At 44.9% G+C, this 16,426-nt stretch overlaps 1 protein-coding gene across 25 annotated transcripts in view; it reads left to right on the top strand.

Moving 5' to 3' along the window:
• SEMA6D (semaphorin 6D) overlaps window positions 1–16,426 on the top strand; it is a 410,879-nt gene that overhangs the window by 80,991 nt on the left and 313,462 nt on the right. The gene's annotated exons all lie outside the window — the stretch shown is intronic.

Here is a 16,426-nt window from a genome sequence, read left to right as displayed (position 1 = left end):
ATAGCTTGACAGCTGCCTTTGTTTGTTGTACACAGTTTGCATAATTTTGTTTGCTTGCAGATTTGTGTCTGCCTCTTGCTTCCAGCCTCTGTTTGTCACAGCAAACGTAAGAAGTTTGACAACAAATACGTAAACTTCACAAATACAAATCTGACATTTGCAAAGGCAAATGATCAAGGTCTGTTGCACCTCTTGCTCCTGTTATAGTATGAACTCTCACGGTCTGCTTAAAGCAAATGCAACCGAGGGCATTGTGTGCTGCTTGGAGGCATTAAGGTTCTGGATACGATACGGATATTAAATGATAGTAGGATCTCTAGGAAAGAACTCCCTGCGCTCTGGCAGGAAATGGAGGAGACCATTTATTTTCTCTAAGTGTATTACTACAAATCTGACTTTAATATGATTCACAGATGTTCCACTAAAGCTTTTATTTTTCCAACCGTGCTCTCCTATAATCCTATATTGTTGATGAGTTTGGACAGTGATGAATAGTGTCTGATTCCACATCTTTCTCCCCCTCCCCTGCTTCCTCTTGTTTTCATTTGTCTTTGCTTTATCTCCTAGTCAGGGACGACTCTAGAACAACTAGTTTGGGGGAGCAAAGAGGTGGCCGTGGGTGTTATTAGGGGAGTGAGGTTTTTGCTATGCATTGAATACTTGCAGAGGAAAGGTAATTAATGTTATTAGTTTGTTTATCTTATTAATGAAGCTTGTTTGAGAATTTTGAACTTATTCAGAAAATGGACCAGATTCTTCTTAGAAAATACTGAGGTCATTCACACAATCAAAAACTATGTTCTACCCAGGTTTTGGAGCTGTGTGTGCTCCTGATGTTCGGTTATGTGGAAGCAAGTTTGGAGGAAAACCTGGGTAGATTTTTAGATTGTGAGCATTTCATCTTATTTGTGTACTATTTATTTTTCTATGTAAATCTCATTGAGAACTTCGGTTGAAGAGCGATATATAAATATTCATCATTGGCATCATCGTAGTAGTAGAAGTGATTGTGTAGAAGGAAGATAGGAGGAAAACCTAGGTAGCTCTTTTCCTCCGACCTGGCTTCCACACAACCAAACATTGGGAGCGCACACAGCTCCAAAACCCAGGTAGAACACAGTTTTTGATTGTGTGAATAACCTCAGGGCCTCTTTGAATCCGGCCAAACCTTCCAGTCTGCTTTCCAGGCAGGTTTTCTCTTCCTGATCAAAACCATGTGGCAGGACAGAGGTCAGTACCAGGCTAGCTGAAATCTGCAGGAGAGATGATCCTGCACCCCCCCTGCACACATGGTCTCACCCACCCAGTCCAGTTCCTGGCCAGGAAGGAAGTGAAGGGGTTGGCCTGGCTCCTGGGAGGCTGGAGGAGTCTCCTCCCTTCTGAGCTGCGCTGGATTCTGCGGCTCATTCTAGGGTAGAGGAGTCTGTTTATGCGGCTTCTTTAAACAATGGAGGGTCTTTAAAAGAATTAAAGCTATAGAAACAATATGCTCTGACTGTTTTATCTGACACTTTGCTGTAAAGTTCCAGTCTGGTGGATGGGTGAACAAAAGAGAGAGCAGGCAATGTTTTTTGTGGGGAGCACCCAGTACCCCTAGTAGTAATTCCTACTCCTAATGCAGTGTGGCAGGTTAAGAACATGGGCTAAGGACCCCCATTTCAAATGTAACCTCAGCAAACTGCTATCTACTATCAATGGCCACTAGTCTTGATGGCTGTAGGCAACCTCCAGGCTCAGAGGCAGGATGCCTCTGAACACCAGTTGCAAGGGAGCAACAGCATGCACTCAACTTTTGCCTGTGGGCTTCTCAGAGGCATCTGGTGGGCCACTGTGGGAAATGGGGTGCTGGACTAAATGGGCCTTGGACCTAAGTGCTTTAAACACTTGAAGAGCTTTTGTAGTGACCAGCCTCCCCTCCCTCTAAAGAGTTAACAGGAAGTGAACCCTCATCTTGACTGGCAGGCTGGTGAACTCCAGGGCTTAACCAATCAGTATGCCCGGTGGGTGGTGTATGCCAATCAGTATGCCAGGGCTCAACCAATCTGGATGCCAGGTGAGAGCTGTTGCTGGAAATTCTGGGAACAAGAAAGAAAAGCTGGAGGAGCACAGGAGAACATGTGGCAACGGAGTTTTGCTGCAGCAGGATGACTGTAGATCCTGGGGAGACAGGATTGCCGGAGGCTTGATTCTCATCAGGAGATGGGTGAGTTCAAGTAAAAAGGAAGCCAAGGCTAGTGGCTTTGGAAGCTTAGGGCAGGAGAAAGTGTTCTAGTAAGAATTTGCATTAGAATGTCTGTTTCTTTGGTTTGCGCTTTGCATTTCCTAAATTTCTGTTATTTGCATCTAAGTAACTAAGATTTTACTGTATGCTACTCCAATATTGTTTGGGGTGCTGTTGATGTAGTCTTATAACGAACTAAGTATTTTTGAGTTTACCTAACCAATGTAAAGCCTCAGATGGAACCAGTCTGTAGTAATTGAAAATGACTCTGTAACCATTTAAGCATTCTTAAATGCAACCTAAAACCAAAGCTTAAGACAACCTTTTTTGTTTTTTTACCTTTTTCAATCCTCCAAGGGTGGTTATTGACCCAGCAGGAGGAAGGGGGTGGATTTTCTCTGGTGCAAACCCGTCTCAGTGAGAGCTTGGCCAAATTAACAATTTAACTCCGCATGCAGGCAGCAGGCCTGGGAGAACAATTGGTTTTATTCTTGCCTATCAGCAAGGGGGAGCAGATTTTTGTATTTGCCCAATACCCAGTTACAAAGGAACCTTGGATTAAAGCACCCAATCCACTGGTCCGGTTCTCAGCAATTTTGGGGGTGCTTGGTGGCAGCATTTTAAATCTACCAGAAATATAGAAAGGTTTTAGGAGAAGCCCACCCAGGCAGCTCACCAGGGATGACTTGGCATTTCTTTTCCCTCACGTAAGCTAGCTCTGAGACAAAGGCTTTAATTCATTATAGCTGTGTAAACAGATTTATTAATATAGATGATTATTAAAGGATCATATTCAGAAATATTGTGATGGAGCGAGCCTAAGAGGGTTGGGGCATAATTGCAGAACAGGCAGAACATAAATAAAAGTAGCTTAATAGTGTTCAAAGTTGTTTAATTGTAATGCAATAGCATTTAATTTTATAACCTTTATAAACTGGTACTGCTAGGAATATTTATAAAAGCAAGGGCTTTGTCAGTAATCCCAGTATGGATCCACAAATTTAGGCTTAGCTCACTGGGCAGCCATTATTTGGGATCACCCCCAATCCCTTCTCTTCCCCCAAATCATTTTCTGGCACACAGGCCATGGAGAGAAGCAGGTCTTCTGTCATGCACGCTTTCATATGGAGTTGTTAAGAAACAGTGGGAGCCCTTTCCTACTGTTCAGAAAGAATTCCTGCTGTTTCTTACCTTCCCTGAAATGGCAGTCAGCTGTGTGGCACTGGGTGTCCTGCTCTCCAGAGTCTGGGGGCACTCACCACTCACTGGCAAGGGGATTTGTAGATGCCTAAATCCCAGTGAGGATGACCTGTTATGAGAGGCAATAAGTAAGCGTTGTTAACATTAGGTATTTAAGTGGCTTGCAAATGAGCGAGGGGTGCCATCTTTTGGGGAGAAGAGTTGGTCTTGTGGTAGCAAGCATGACTTGTCCCCTTAGCTAAGCAGGTCTACCCTGTTGGCATTTGAATGGGAGACTAGAAGTGTGAGCACTGCAAGATATTCCCCTCAAGGGATGGAGCCACTCTGGGAAGAGCATCAGAAGGTCCCAAGTTCCTTCCTTGGCAGCAACTCCAAGATAGGGCTGAGAGAGATTCCTGCCTGCAACCTTAGAGAAGCCACTGCCAGTCTGTGTGGACAATACTGAGCTAGATGGACCTATGGTCTGACTCAGTATATGGCAGCTTCCTATGTTCCTATGAGAACATAGCAACCCTAAGAATACAAATTCTGTGGGCTGACAGTAGAGGGGGGAAACGGCTAATATGATTCTCAGTACAAATGTTTGCTTCATATATTTTGCGAAAGGAGGGAAAGCAAAGGGTAAGATGCTGGGCCAGATTGGATAATACATTTACCTGGGTCCCACCCTGTATGCATGGTGTTCAGCATCATTTAAGATGGGGCAGATGTATGGGTGGAGAGGAAAGATGCACCACACACACACACACACACACACACACACACACGTACATAGCTATAATTGAGTGAAAGGGTTGAAAGAACCCGGGCCCCCACCTGCTGAGGGCCTTCTGGCTCCATCCCTCCCTATCTTCTTCATTATCTCCTTCACTCGGGGGGGGGGCACCAGAGAGAGGGGTGAACACGGGCCCCCTCTCCCCTAGCTACCCCCCTGCACGCAGACCCCAATATCACATGCAGGGAGGCAATCCAGCTGAAAGTCTTGACTGAGTTGACTGATTATGAAAACATTTCAGGCTATATCCACCCCTTTGAATCTGTCAGGGCCCTCCCTTTATCATCTCAAGCCCTGCTTACAGCCCTGCCACTGCAATTTGGTTGACTGGGGACTAGAGACAGGGCCTTCTCAGTTGTGGCCCCTTTGGCTCTGGAACACCCTCCCGGAGCACTTTCACCATGCTTCCTCCCTTGGGTGGTGGTGGTGGTGGTTTTTTAATAACCGAAAACTCATCCATACAGAAAGGTTTTCTAATGCCTTTCATTGCAGCTTGTTTCTGATCTGATGGGTACTTAATTGTTTAAAATCCAGTTTTAATTGGGTCTGTTTTAGTTGATCTATTTTATGGTGTTTAGTGTGTTATCTGTTTTATTCTCTTATCCATTTTATTGTTTTGTTGTTGTTGTAGGCTGTCCCAAACAGTACTGCCCTGAAGGGGTGGGATATAAATATTTTAAATAAATGAATACATGGCTGACAGACTGGCTTGCTTGCTTATGTGCCATCCAGTCAGTGTCAGCTCTTAGTGACCACATGGATAGATTCTCTCCAGGATGATCTGTCTTCAACTTGGCCTTTGCGGTCTCTCAGTGGTGCATTAATTGCTGTCGCAATCGAGTCTGTCCACCTTGCTGCTGGTCATCCTCTTCTCTTTCTTCCACTTTCCCCAGCATTATGGACTTCTCAAGGGAGCTGGGTCTTCGCATAATGTGTCCAAAGTGTGATTATATAACAGTAAAATTCAGGCTAAACTCCAAACTGTACATAAAGCAGGGTGTGTGCTGTCCCCTTCTTAGGAAGATAGGAAGCTACTGTTTACAGAGTCAGACCATTGAGCCAGCTATGTCAGCACAGTCTACACTGACTGGCAGCGGCTCTCCAAGCTACAGGCCCACTCCCACCTTCTTGTTCTAAAACGCCTGTGTTCACTCATTGATTTTCCTTTCCCAGCAGCTTCATTTACCAAAGCAATACTACATCCACTTCCTCCTTTGTCCCAACATTTGGTACTTTTCCCAGCATTCCGTCTTCTTTGTTACCTTTTTTTTTTTTTGCCTTCTTGGCTCTCATGTGGCTGCTCATTCACTTTCCTTTCACTTATTTTTTCTTTTGACTTCACTGTTGGCAGCTTGTGAATATATGTGGCAGGATAGGAGCATAAGCTTTCATTCGGGAGAAAATCAGTCCTTACTTTCTTAGGCCTGTCTTCTAGAGGAAATGGCTTGCAAGTACTGGAGGGTTGTGTTGCTTTCTAAGCAGTCTTCCAGGTACTCAGGAGAACCCCTCATCCCCTGGCTGCTGAGGAGCTCCTGGTAGGAAAATTGACTGTGAACACGTTGGAAATTTGGAGCACGTATTGGTGTTAAATCACGCTTGTGCATTAGACATCCAAGCTGGTGCAACTATCCATTCTGTCTTCTGGAAAACCTCCATAAGTAATATACTACATCCGAGAGGGACTGTTGTCATGAAAAGCCATTAGAGCAAGGTGAATTATTTCTAATGCACTTACTGCGAATCTTTTAGAGACCAAGTACTGTAGATGAGGTGTGGGAGATCTGTGATTGGCTCTTCCGACATCTTTTTCGAAGCTTAGAAGTAGCTGTTGGGTTGATGGAATTGTATTGGAGCCACGACATTGGAGGAGGGGAATAGCCCTTTCCTCCTGCACCATTTTTGTTCTTGAAATTGCCTCCTGAAACTCTGGATAGCATCACTAAGTGGGGCAAAGACAAAAACCTGTATTGTGCCTACCTTTCCCCACCAGTGGGGTGAATACCAGCTTTATTTGTTTATCTTTTTATCATGTTTCTATACCGCCTGATATGTACATCTCTAGGCAGCGTACAAGTTTTAATATTAAAAACCACAGATTAAAATAGATAAAACAATAAAAACAACATAAAACAAATTATTAAAATTATTACAATTAATTCTAATTAAAAGCATACAAGAACAGGAGAGTCTTGAGTGTCTTCCTGAAAACAAACAGAGAAGGAGATGCTCTTATTTTAGCAGGGAGCATATTCCAAAGCCCTGGGGCAGCCACAGAGAAAGCCCGGTCCTGAGTTGCCACCAGATGAGTATCTGGACCTATAAATGTATGTAGTTCTTTCAACACAAGAGTAATAGGGTCTCTCCTAGATGACCCAGAGACCCACCTGGCCGCCGCATTCTGGACCAACTGCTAGGGATGTGCACGGTCCGGAGAAGTCCGGACCGGCACCGAAGGGGGGCCTTGTTTTTAGGGCGGGGAGGGCTTGCTTAGCCCTCCCGCCTCCTTGCCCCCGCCAGCGCCCGTATTTAACATTATAGGGGCGCTGGAAACCAGCCGCCCCCCCCGCCACCGCCACCGCCGCCGCCGCGAAATCACTCTTAAAAACATCCAGCCCTCCCTCCCTCCCAGCTAGCTGCCCGCCCGCCCCCCCCCCCACCCACCCACCCAGTCGCTCACCCGGTCGGTAGATACTAAGCGAGAGGAGCTCCGGCACAGAGCTCCTCTCACTAGGAAGGCCTCCGGGAGAATGGTGGCTTGCGCGCGCGCGCATGCGTGCGCCGCAAACCACGCCGTTCTCCGGAGGCCCGGTCTACCCGCCGGGAAAGGGCCGGGTAGACCGGGCCTCCGATCGCTGGGTAGACCGGGCCTCCGATCGCTGGCGGGCGGGCAGCTAGCTGGGAGGGAGGGAGGGCTGGATGTTTTTAAGAGTGATTTCGCGGCGGCGGCGGTGGCGGCGGCGGGGGGGGCGGCTGGTTTCCAGCGCCCCTATAATGTTAAATACGGGCGCTGGCGGGGGCAAGGAGGCGGGAGGGCTAAGCAAGCCCTCCCCGCCCTTAAAGATATACCCCCCACCCGGACCCGAACCAGCCCAGTCCGAACCGGTCCGGCAGTTCAGCCATTCTTTGGAATGGCCGCCGGACCGGTTCGGGCACACCACTACCAACTGCAGTCTCCGGACTAAGTACAAAAGTAGCCCCACATAGATCGCCTTGCAGTAATCCAGCCTACAGGTTACCAGCATACGTACCACTGTTTTGAGGTCATTCATCTCAAGAAATTGACGCAGCTAGCATATCAGCCAAAGCCGATAAAAAGCACCTCTGGCCACTACCTCAGCCTTAATTTATCCTTACATTAAAAGCTGTAGTTTCTCCAAGCATGGGAAGTTGCTAAAAGGATTGTTATGCAACATTGGAAGGACGAATCGGTTCCTGATTTTCAACTTTGGATAACTGATATGTGTTCCCTGCCTGCATTTGAACCACTCTAAGGCATGCACACAAGTTTTTTTAATGTCTGTTCAGTTAATTTTAGATCCCGCTCACGTTGAATCAAGAAGGTCCCACTCTGAATACACGTGTGCACACACTGTCTTGATTCTGCTGCCCAGAACAAAACTCATTCCTCACACAGATGAAAGAAGTTAGAGAGAACACTGATTTGAACTGGCTTTGTTTTGGCAAAGATGGGTTTTCAGAGATTTGGTCCTACTTTAATGAACTCTTTGTACTTTGAAGAAATTATCCTCAGAAAAAGGGTTTTAAAAAATTATCGATTACTGATTAATTATGTTAATGGTTATATCTTTGTTGCTGTTTTTCTCATTTTTGATTACATTATTATTTTTAATTTTGATTATGTTGTTTTTGATTGTTACATTGCATTGTACCTTTTTGTTAGCTGAAGTTAAATAAAATCCCAAAAAGATACATGCAGCATTTTGTATGGACTTTAATTGTTTAGCTACTTCCTCAGCTAGGCTTGGCTGAAAATCAAGGTAGGAATAAAATATTTACATTGCACCATCAGTGTACATGGTGCTTTATAAAGAGAGTGTGCTTGATTTAATACATAATAAAAACAATGTGTACATAGCTAGGGTTGTTACAGACCTAATAATTTATAGGCATTTCCTATCATGGGATACTGGTGAACATTTTTAGGGAAATGGTAAATACAATTCAATACAATTCAATTCAATACAATACAATACAATACAAATGGAAATATAAATACAATACAATACAATACAAATGGAATATAAAAATACAAATACAAACGTACAAATATAACCATACAACACAAAGCAGCAGCAACAAAAAACACCACTCATCTAAAAGCCAGGATAAGAAGTCAAGTTTTCCTTTGCTTTCTAAAAACTGTGACGGAGACTGAGAAGCGTATGCCCACCTGGAGCTCATTCCAAAGTCTGGGGGCAATGACGGAGAAGGCCCTGTCCCGCGTGCACAGCAGCCGAGCCTCCCTCATTGTCAGCACATGGAGCAGAGCACCCTCCGATGGCCTCGTAAGGTGGGCAGAAACCCTTGGGAGCAGGCAGTCCCTCAGGTATCCAGAGCCCAAACTATTAAGGGCTTTAAAGGTCAAAAGATTTGTGGATGTGCCCTGAAATAAGATGGAGCTTTAAAGCAGAAGAGCATAAATATTTGAATGACTCTGCAGAATAGCGTTGTGTGTCTGTACTGCTCCTAATTCCTGTTGTGTATACAGCTACCCACCAAAACATTACATGAAACCTGTAACTTTTAAAAGATGATTGATAAAAATCCTCTGGGTTCCTCCCCCACCCCCGGCATTCTGAATGCTGCAACTTAGTCTAGGCGATGTGCCATGTGATTCTCTAGCAGAGAGAGGAGTCTGACTGCTTTAGCAAGCAAACCAAAGAGCCACTGGCCTGTGAAGACCAACTGAATTCTGTTAATTATTAAAATGGTTGTTCTGTCTCTCCCCCCACCCTTTGGAAATATTCCCAGGGTCCTTTTATGTGTAGGTCAAGCTCTTTAATATTGAAGCACTCCCCCCCACCCCCGAATTGTTGATGCTTTCAATCCATTATTTTGAAGCGGAGATGAATTTATAGAGAGAAGGGGGGGGCGCGGAGGTATTGAGACAATGGCCTCTGCCATCTCCCCATGTTTGTGTGTGGTCTGTCTCTCGCCTCCTCTCTTCTGTACTTGTTTGATTTGATGCATCCACTTGTTTCTGTCCTGGCATTCTGACAATGTGATCCGGCAGCTGAGGTGGTGATAAATTTCATTCAGCCGAATGCGTGCAAGAATCTGGTTTTTAGCTAGACCAGACTGGAAGCCGTTCTTTCCAAAGCCATTTTCTTTTGTGCGTCTCCCAGCTGAGTGATGCTGGTAAAAGCTGTGAGGGAGTCCACTTTTCTCCTGACAACCTCCGCGCTTCCCACTACTGGCAGGACTCCACATTTCCCACTAGAGTATTGGACCCGGGATGGGGCAGGCAGCCAGACCTCTTCCCCTAGACTCCCTGAAGTCCCTCCCACTGCAGGGAGGCATGTGAATGAGGCTGGCGGTGAGCCACATGGCCCTCTCTTCTCAGCCCCCAACCTTCCTGAAACTCAGGGCGGGGGGGGGCGGGGTTTGCTTTGGAAGCTGAAGAGAGCTGACTCTCCCTCCTTCCGAAGCATTCTCAATGGAGAGGCATGATGGCTCCTTGACCATTAGCTTTGGTCGGCGGCTTGGAGGGAACCCAAATGTCAGTGGTGAAACTCTGAACTTACTTACTTACATTTTATAGCCCGCTCTTCCTCCAAGGAGCCCAGAGCGGTGTACTACATACTTAAGTTTCTCCTCACAACAACCCTGTGAAGTAGGTTAGGCTGAGAGAGAAGTGACTGTCCCAGAGTCACCCAGCTAGTCTCATGGCTGAATGGGGATTTGAACTTGGGTCTCCCCGGTCCTAGTCCAGAGGACTCCACTTCTGAGACCACCCAGTGCCGCATTCTTTAATACTAATGCATTTAGTATTACCAATTACTTATTAGTTATTTATATTTATTATTTAGCTATTATTTATTTAGTTGCGTGTGTGTGTGTGTGTGTGTGTATGTGTATTTGTTTAAGTTATATATACTGCCTGATTCCAGAGGCTCTAGGTGATTCACAAACAGGAATGCAATAAAAACAAAACAAAACAATCTAAAACATTCAGAGATTATGAAAGGCCAGGCTAAAAAAGTGCATCTTAAGGGCTCTTGTAAAGAATGATAAAGATGTTAAGCCGTGGTTAGTTATTGGTTACTAATAACTAATGTAGTTACATTAATCATTGTATGAGTTTTTACTTAGTGTTACTACTTACTAATACATGTACTCTAATGCATCATTTCCTTGTGGAAGCTGATACTTGGGACCTTGTACAACATGACCATGTTTTTGCGGTTGAATTGTGATTGGTGTGCTTTTATTTTAACAGTGGTACACTTATCCATCACTGCAGACTAAACTGATCACAGTGCATTTTCTGGAGAGACATGAGTGCAGATTCTCTTCCCACGTCTAAGAGCTGGAAGACACATACAGTAGGCATAATATAGGGCTGGACAAATTCTAGGTGTCGGGAAGCCATAGCGCCTAGAAACCTAACCATGGTGCCTAGACTGGGATATACAGGGGTAGTGTGATTTAATAAAAACGATGTCCCAGACAGCCCTGTAAATTGTTCTATGTATGTTACTTCTAAAGAAGATAAAGAAAAGCCCATTTATCCCCCTTTTCCATTATGTCAATTGTCCACAATGTCAATTCTCAGTAATTTTCTCAAGTTTCCATTGTCTGGCTCCTAAATTTTGGGGCTGGCTCTTAGCTCCAAAGGAAAATTTGTCAAGGCCTGGCATAACAGTTGCGTTCTCTTATACATGTTTGTAGATTATAAGCATATGCCTGCAATTTCATGGGTATAGTAGTTCCTCGATGAAAAAGAATGTAACTTTAGTGTAAACTTGCACATCTGGAGGCAGCATGATGAAACACACACTTTACATAGGTAAATATCAGGCAGCAAATTCATGACTGGGCAGATTCATAACCTCGGAGAGGTTGGTCAAAATGTGTCACTGAAAGCAATGGGGGTCACAACACTTAAGTCCTGCAAACATCTGTGCTGGAAAGAAAAATCTTGTGTGTGGTGTAAATTTCATTGTCTGAAATATATAGGAAAATGGCCAATGTATGAATAGCAAATTTTAAGTCCCTCTAGGGGTTCTGCCAGCAGTGAGACTATTTTGAGTTATGTTTGAGATAAGAGTCCCAACAGTGATATGCGTCTATCAATTCACTCCATTCTGCTGCCTTTTATTGTTGTTTATAACGGGCTGATGATTCCCCTCACCCTGCATTTACGTTTTAACTGTTGCTTTGAAGAGCTTTAAGAGAGGAACTCAACCTGAAAATCAGTGTTGGAAGATTAGGGTTTTTAGGTGTACCATTTTCTAGAAAATTATTGGTAATATAATTAAAAACTTGCATTTCCTACCTGAATTCAGCTGAAAAGCTTTATGAATCTATTAGCTGTTGAATTGCACATCCTCTTTATAAGAACTGCCCAGCATTTGCTTGCTAGAAAATTGCTAAATCCTGTTATTCCAGGGCATTAAGGAAATATGTATCTAATTGTATTATTAAAAGGTGTATTATTGGTATAATAAATCATAATGGCCGGCTTTTTCCACACTGTATCTGGTATCCCACTGAGTTTTTTAGTACTGTATAGTAAGGAGGAGGAACAAGGAGTTGCAAGGAAGAAAGAGTAAAATGCTATTTGCAAACGAGTATATAATACAAAAATAGTAATTTGGATCAGCTTCCAAATGGTAAGAGATTCGACAAAGAGAGTTCCCAAGGGTAGGTTTGACCAGATGTTGGTGCTCAGGACAACACAACCAAAAGGGTTTAACTTCTGCCGCTGGGTTGGATCTTGAGCAGAGATAATGTTCTGGTGGTAGAACGTGTACTAGAATGGTTTTTTAAAATTTATTTACATTTCTATTCCGCTGTCCCCCGAAGGAGCCCAGAGCAGTGTACATGGTTAAGTTTATCTTTGCAGCAGCCCTGTGAGGTAGGTTAGGCTTGAGAGATAAGTGACCTTCCCAGGGTCACCCAGCAAATGTTTGGAATGAATGGGGATTCAAACTTGGGTCTCCCTGCAACTAGTCCAGCTCTCTAACCACTATGCCACGCTGGCTTCTGTGGGAGCCCTTGGGGTTGAGTCAGGAGCTGGAGGATGAGCTGAGTGGCAGAGGGTGAGAAGAGTTAGGAACCAGAGCCAGGACACAGCCATTGTCGAGGCAAGGCCCTAGTCCATAGGGACATAAGAATAGCCCTGCTGGATCAGGCCCAAGGCCCATCTAGTCCAGCATCCTGTTTCACACAGTGGCCCACCAGATGCCACTGGAAGCCACAGGCAAGAGTTGAGGGCATGCCCTCTCTCCTGCTGTTACTCCCTTGCAACTGGTACTCAGAGGCATCCTGCCTTTGAGGCTGCAGGTGGCCATTAGCCCTCCAACTAGCAGCCAATGATAGACCTCTCCTCCATGAAGTTATCCAAGCCCCTCTTAAAGCCATCCAGGTTGTTGGCTGTCACCACATCTCGTGGCAGAGAATTCCACAAGTGGATGATGCGTTGTGTGAAAAAGTGCTTCCATTTGTTGGTCCTAAATTTCCCAGCAATCAATTTCATGGGATGACCCCTGGTTCTAGTGTTAGGTGAGAGGGAGAAGAATTTCTCTCTATCCACTTTCTCCACACCATGCATGAGAATAAGACATGGGAAGCTGCCTTATACTGATTCAGACCATTGGTCCATTTAGCTCAGTATTAGCTACACTGACTGGAAGCTGCTCTCCAAGGTTTCAGGCAGGAGTCCTTCCAAGCCCTACCTGGGAGATGACAAGAGTTGCACCTGAGACCTTCTGCGTGCAAGGCGGTTGCTCTACCACTGAGGTATGGCCCCATCCCAAACGGGTCCCAGGTCAAGCTTTCAGCTGGTATGTGACAGGGCCCCCAGAAGGTTTTGCTTTACCGGATATGCTTACTGGAGGGGAACTCCAAATGTCAGTGCCTCCCCTGCCCCTTAAAGAACCCCCACCCTCCGAACCAGCTCGAACACTGGCTGACGGAACCAGTTCCGCACTCCTGGAATGGAGCACTGAACGGTTCTGTGCACATGCCTGCCTTGGAGATGCCGCTGCCAGTCTGTGTAGACAATACTGCACTAGATGGACTAATGGACTGACTCGGTAGAAGGCAGCTTCCTATCTTCCTACGTTGAATAGTGCTAAAGTCATCTTTCCAAAAAAGGCTCTGGGCTGTTTACACAGAGAAATAACAAACAAATAAGATGGATCCCTGTCCCTAAAGGGCTCACACTCTAAATAGAAACATAAGACTGACACCAGCAACAGTCACTGGAAGTACTGTGCTGGGGTTGGAGAGTGACAATTACTCTCCCCCTGCTAAATAAAGAGAATCACCATGGTAAAAGGTGCTTCTTTGCCCAGTTAGCAGGGTAGTATCTGTATGTCTTCATGCTCTTGCTGTATTTGTGTGGTTTCAGAAGCCTGTATAATTTCTTTTATCTTCAGTTCCTTCTGCTAAGTAAACTTTTGTGGGTGGGATTATACAGCTACCATCGTTCTTGTTACCTTTCTAAAATCTGTGAGTCGCACATAATGCTGCCAGTGATGGAATCAAGTTTGTATTCAGCTGAAGGCCATGAAACTGCTGAAGCAGACACGGTTTATTCTGGATTAACTGGAGTTCAGTGTTCCCTCTAACAGGAATTCCCAGATGTTGTTGAAAACTCCCAGAACCCCCAGCTGCAATGGCTTTTGCTTTGGGATTATGGGAGTTGTGGTCAGTCACATCTGGGAATCCCTGTTAGAGGGGATGCTGCTGGAGTTTTAGGCATAAATGCCACCTTGGAGGACTAACTGGGATGAGTTCCAAGCCAGCAGGTTTACCAGCTATTTCTTGATTTTGAAGCTGTTCCATTGGAATATTCAGTTAAGCTTAGTGGGTGTGTATGTTGGGGTTAGTTCTGTTCTTTCCCCTTTAGATTCCTGATATTGGGTCAGACCTTGTGCCTTTGGTTGGTATGATTTTTTGTGTGCTTGCTTTTGGTTGGATGGGAAACTGATACTCCCTCTAACATTATCATCACCAGTGTTCTCTCTAACAGGGATTCCCCAGTGTTATTGACTAAAAATCCCAGAATCCCCAGCTTCAGTGGTTTTTGCTGGGGGATTATGGGAGTTGTAGTCAACAACATCTGGTAATCCCTGTTAAAGGGAACACTGATCATCACTGCCTACGATCTTCCCTCACCCACCATTACATGTTTCTTGAAGGTTCTTAATCCATTGAATGGATTAAGCTGGGTAAAGTGTGCTGTCGAGTCAATGGTAAAGTGTGCCCCAGAGCCCTGTGGTTCTCTTTGGTAGAATACAGTTTCTTTTGTATTCTGTAAGCATCTTCAGGTAGGGCATGGAGAAGACTCCTGTCTGAAACTTTGGGGTTCCCAACACAATTGTACCCCTTAACTTGCAAATCTTCAGCTCAGGCACCCCATAGAAATTGTGTGTGTATGCAGCTGAAGCGTGAGGGCTCTGAGTATCCCCTGGGAGCCCTTCAAATACCACTAGGATATTAGTAACCCTGTTGGGAACCTCTGGTGTAGACCAGTTTTTGGAGTCATGGACTGGTACATTATTCGTGTGCAGTTTCCTGGACAAGCCGTTAGTAGGGGGGACACCCTGTCACCCCAACCCCTACCCCACCCCCTGGCACCCCCAAAAAACAATTTTAGGCAGCCCTCCGGAACTTATTTCCAGGCAGTCTTCGCTGCTGGATAATCTTCATTTTAAGGAAGCAAAATGAACATTATCCAGCAGCAAGGGCTCCCTGGAAATGAGCTCCGAAGAGCTCCCAGCAGCCCAAAATTGTTTTTTTTTGGGGGGGGGGAGGTTATTAGTGAAGCCTCATGGACCAGTACCCAGTGCCTCGCAGACCGGCACCAGTCTGTGGACCGGCACCGGTCCATGGACCGGTGGTTGAGAAACACTGGTGTAGACAATACTGAGATAGATAGCCCAATGGTCTTACTCCATATAAGGCAGCTTCCTATGTTCATGCTGTACTCATTTACTCTGCCATACCCTACCCTCCATGGATTTATTAATGCTACTTTGGCTTAAGGATATACATGACTGTGTCTAATGATGACATAGAGCAACATCCAGGCTAGTTCGTCTTGACTGAATACCATCGAAATCATTGCAGCGTCTTAGGCATTAATCCCATTCATTTCAATGGGTTTCATTGATTTCATGATGCCTAAAGGCAAATGTAGGGATAATTATTTACCGGGAAACAGAGATCAGAAAATAGAAATGGTCCCTTGCAATAGGAACAGTTGGAGAACATGAGACGCTTTCCATAAGAAGCGTTCTAGAGTGGCAAGTTAAGAATTCTTGGCGTGGGGGCAGAGGGAAGGAATTGAATGCCTAGCAGTACACGTCTTTCCTCCAAGAATTCACAAAAATTAAAGAAAAACGCAGAGAATGCCATTCTAAAGGTCACAATGGTATGCAATATATTTCAGCTTAAAATGATACACAGGTATATCTGGAGTCCATTGAGATATTAAGTCTGTATTGAGTTGGTCAGGTGGAAAATGTGGCCAGTTCTTTAGCTGTTATCTGAAAAGCTGTTCATCTGGAAATTCAGACTACAAATGGGAAAAATACTGACATAGGAGAGCTACCTTGATGCATTTTGGCAGCAGGTTTTCAGGCGTCTTATGATAATATATTTTCAAAGGGACAAAAGTCTTGGGTAGAAACATGGAAGGGGCAAGAACCAATTTGTGTGTGATGTTTGGGTTGCCTGGAGCTTTTCCTCCTCACAGGATTCTAGTATTCCCATAAGCTATGTAACATGTAAGCTGGCAATTCTTGAAGCTCAGATCATTCTGCACGAGAAATTTTCAAAAAGCTGTTAACTGTGACTGGAGGATCAGGCAGCTGTGTTTGCCGTGGTCCTGAGGGTTTACTCCGGATGTGCAGTTAACAGTTTGGGGGTTTATAGTTTTGTTTTGTTGGGTTTGTAAGTTTGAGCTCCCTGCTATACCATACTACATAGGAACATAAGCGGCTGCCTTATACAGAGTCAGACCATTGGTCCCTCTA

The sequence above is a fragment of the Hemicordylus capensis genome, chromosome 10 (assembly GCF_027244095.1).
Source record: "Hemicordylus capensis ecotype Gifberg chromosome 10, rHemCap1.1.pri, whole genome shotgun sequence".
Classification (NCBI taxonomy): domain Eukaryota; kingdom Metazoa; phylum Chordata; class Lepidosauria; order Squamata; family Cordylidae; genus Hemicordylus; species Hemicordylus capensis.
This window is presented reverse-complemented; position numbering and strand designations above follow the sequence as displayed.